This window comes from Echinops telfairi, unplaced genomic scaffold, assembly GCF_000313985.2.
Source record: "Echinops telfairi isolate 266 unplaced genomic scaffold, ASM31398v2 ScPeMD7_3;HRSCAF=10, whole genome shotgun sequence".
Taxonomy (NCBI): domain Eukaryota; kingdom Metazoa; phylum Chordata; class Mammalia; order Afrosoricida; family Tenrecidae; genus Echinops; species Echinops telfairi.
This window is the reverse complement of record NW_022103899.1, coordinates 23,038,581-23,042,342: the sequence shown is the minus strand read 5'-3', so window position 1 is coordinate 23,042,342 and position 3,762 is coordinate 23,038,581.

Genomic DNA, 3,762 nt, shown 5'->3' with positions numbered 1-3,762 from the left:
TACAATTTCTGTATGGATTGTTTTAAGAGTTGTAAGAGCCCCCAATAAAATGATCTTTTAATTAAAAAACAAATAAGGAATCCCTAAAAAAAAAGCACAAGGTTCTTATTGAATTAGGGGAATTTAATGAAGATGGTCTTTCTTTCCTAGTGCCATAATGAGCATTGAGTAACCCTGACTTCCCTTATCTTGTTCCTAGCTAATCCCTTCACTTTCTCTCTAAGAAAGGTAGGAGAAATTCAAGGACAGAATCCTATTACTTCTACTCCAGCATTTCTACTTAGGATTTATTAGCACTTAGCATTTTCTTCCAGACATTGACAATCCGGGACAAAAATGTAATCATAGAGAAAGAGCATGGTCCTTTGTTAATTACACCATAAGCAGCAAAAAATATCCTATAAACTGTAACATACAAACTTTTCAGTGAAGTTTTCTAATTATACAAAAAACAGGTGACTCACATGAGGTCCTTCCACCAGAAAAAAAAAAAGGTAAATACAGTATTTTATAGAAATAAAATTACCTTCCCTAAGGTTTATAGAAACCCAGATCAGAATAAAATTTCATTAAAATTAAGTCAAGACCCAGTAGTTGGTGAAAAAAAATATTTAAATTATCAAGGGTTCATGGGGGAGGAAGGATGGGGAAAAAATGAGTAGCTGATACCAAGGGCTAAAGTAGAAAGAAAATGTTTTGAAAAAGATAACATGTACAGATGTGTTTGACAGAATGGATATAAGAGCCCACAATAAAATTTTTTTCCAAAACTGAGTCAAGATCTTATTAATTTTGAATGTTGCCATCAGGATTAATCCTAAAATTAATGTCAGAAACATAGCTGGCATACCATTTTAATTGGATAGGCTATTATGAAAATGGACTCTTCTGTTGCTTAATTATATTAAGCTCTCCCATTTGATATGACGCTTTTGTGTACTACAAAAAAATAAATAAATAACAGAAAAATCACACAAGTACTGTAACTAGATTCCCAGCCCCACATAATTTACTTATGTGTCTCCACAATTAAGAGCGAGATTCATTTGTCAAACTCTAGTGGATTCACTGGACCACAGGTAGCTCAGTGGTTATGCACTGGGCTCCTACCAGTGAGGTTAGCAGTTTGACACCACCAAGCTGCTCCTGGGGAGAAAGATGAAGCTTTCTACTCCAATAGAGTTGCAGTTTCAAACACACATAGGCGAAGTTCTCTCTAGTCCTATAAAGTCACCCTGAGAAGAATTCACTTGATGATAATCAATTGGTTGGTTTGTGGTGGATTCACTTGGTAGTTTTGAACTTAGAACCTACATTACACTTTAGGTTAGCTGTGGAGTTGCTAATAAGTTCTGAGGTTCAAATCTAACATCCACTCTGTGGAAGAAAGGTGAGGCTGTCTGCTCCCATAAAAGTTTAGTCTTGGAAACCTTATTTAGGAGCGCTAGGAATCATGCATTGGAATCGACTCAATGACAATGGGTGGGTGGATTGATCATGTATGGGACCCTAGTGATACAGTTGTCGGGCACTCAGTTGCTAACTGAAAAATCCGCAGTTTGAATCATACATAAGCTTTGGAAATCCTATGGGCCAGTTCTGTTCCATCTAATTCTAATCAGAATCAAATCAATTTTCAATGGGTTTTAATTAGGATTTTTTTTTTTACCAAGAGTTTTGATATTTTGACCATCTCAAATTACTCAATGTGTTACATCAATACCCCTTTAGTATTTGTTTAATTATTAATTGGCTGCATTTAAGAAGTGAAAATCAACATGTTTTTTTAATCAACTAATAGAATTTTTATTTAAAATCTCCTACTAGGCTTGAAGTATATGACCATTACCTTGGACATCTAAGTCAAATTGGCACAACTGTGTTCACACAGGTAATGTTCTACAATCCTACTGACATGAGTAGCATCACGGGACTTGAAAGCTTGCAAGTGGCCATCTAAAACACAATTAATGATCTCTTCCTGTCTGGAGCAAAGTGACGAGGAGCAAAGACTTAGCAATTATCCAAATGACTGGATCACCACAGAAAAACAAGATAGTGTCTGGTTACTACTACCAACTACTCTGACCAGGAAGACAACACAACACAATAGACGGTCCCAGTCTGAATGGGAGCCAAATGTACAACTCAATTCAAATTCACAAAAAAGACCAGACGTATTATTAAAGACTGAGGGGAACTCCCAAGATTTTTGCCCTTAAAAAAGCACGCTTCTAACTTAGAATTGAAGTCACTCCCAGAGATCTCCTTTCAACCAAACAGGCTCAAAATGTAGACATCACCTTCTGTGAGAAATGTGCTCCTTAAAACAATAGCTATTTGTAACTTATGACAAAACTATAGTAAGTTATGAATTATGAAGGGTTCATGAGGGAGCGGGGAGTGGGGAAGGAGGGGGAAAATGAGCAACTGATATTAAGGGCTAAAGTGGAAGGCAAATGTTTTAAGGATGAGGGCAACAAATGTACATATGTGATTGACACAATGGATAGATGTATGGATTGAGAATTGTACGAGCCCCCAATAAAGTAATTAAAAAACAACAAAAAACAATAGCGATTTGAACCCAAAGGGCAACATCTGCTCCAAAGCAAAGTTAGTAAGAGGGCAAGAAGCCAGGGTGGGAATGGGAAGAGTTCTGACACATTGTGGGTTATCCCAGTGCCAAAGAACAACTTGTGTATGAACTACTGAGTGGGAAACTAATTTGCTCTGTAAACTTCCACCTAAAGTACAATAAAATGTTCCCCCTAAATTATATTACACTAAGATACCCTTCATACAGTCAAGACATATTCACAAAGTCAATTACATAAAACTTAGAATTTAGCTGTCTGACATAAATTGTAGGAAGTCCTTAAGCCAAATAAATCAAATCTGAATTACAGAAAGCAGGGAAAAGTACTCCAGGGCAAAAAATAATTGGTTCGTCTATGAAAGTCAGTCAGTAAATGTATTTGTAACCAAATGCAAGCCTTACTACAAAGTAATCATAATTAAGAATTTTTAGTGTATTAAAAATTATATCTCTAAAGAATTTAACTGAGAAACAGAAAAATATAACATTTTAAGTCAGTGAAAAGAACTATACAAAAAAGGACTGTATTTACTTATAGGAACATGTTAGAAAAAGTAATTTTTTATGATATGGTAAGACAAAGTGTTGAATCTGTGATCAAAATTATTTTATGGGAAGAAAAAGAATTAATTTTAACTTTTACATTTATTTATTTATTTATTTAGACTTTTTTTTTTTTTAACCTTTACATTTATATGGAATAATTTCAGCAAAAGAAGGAACTGGATTTCCCTTTTCTAGAAGCCCTACTTTATAAATCAATAATTTGTCAGGCTCAGTAATCTTTTTTATACTTTGTAGGTATGTTCAAAGGAATGCTGGTGGTGCTGAGTTATAGCAGTGGGTTGCAAGGTCAGCAGTTCAAGCCCTCCAGCCACTTAGGACAAAGAGTTGCTCTGAGTCAAAATTAACTCAATGGCAGTGGGTTTGGTTTGGGTTTAGGTATGTACAAATATACTCCCAAAATTTTGTACACAGCATTAAGGAAAAATAGGATTGTTTCATTTACGTTTTACCTAGCATAATGAATTAACCTCACAGTGCAATGACTATGTCAAATGAGATGTCAATACCAATACAAAAGCAAGACTACAAAGTGAAGTTTTCTTTTGGGGAATACTCTTTATGATCAACTCCAAACACACAGTACAGGGGAGATGGAA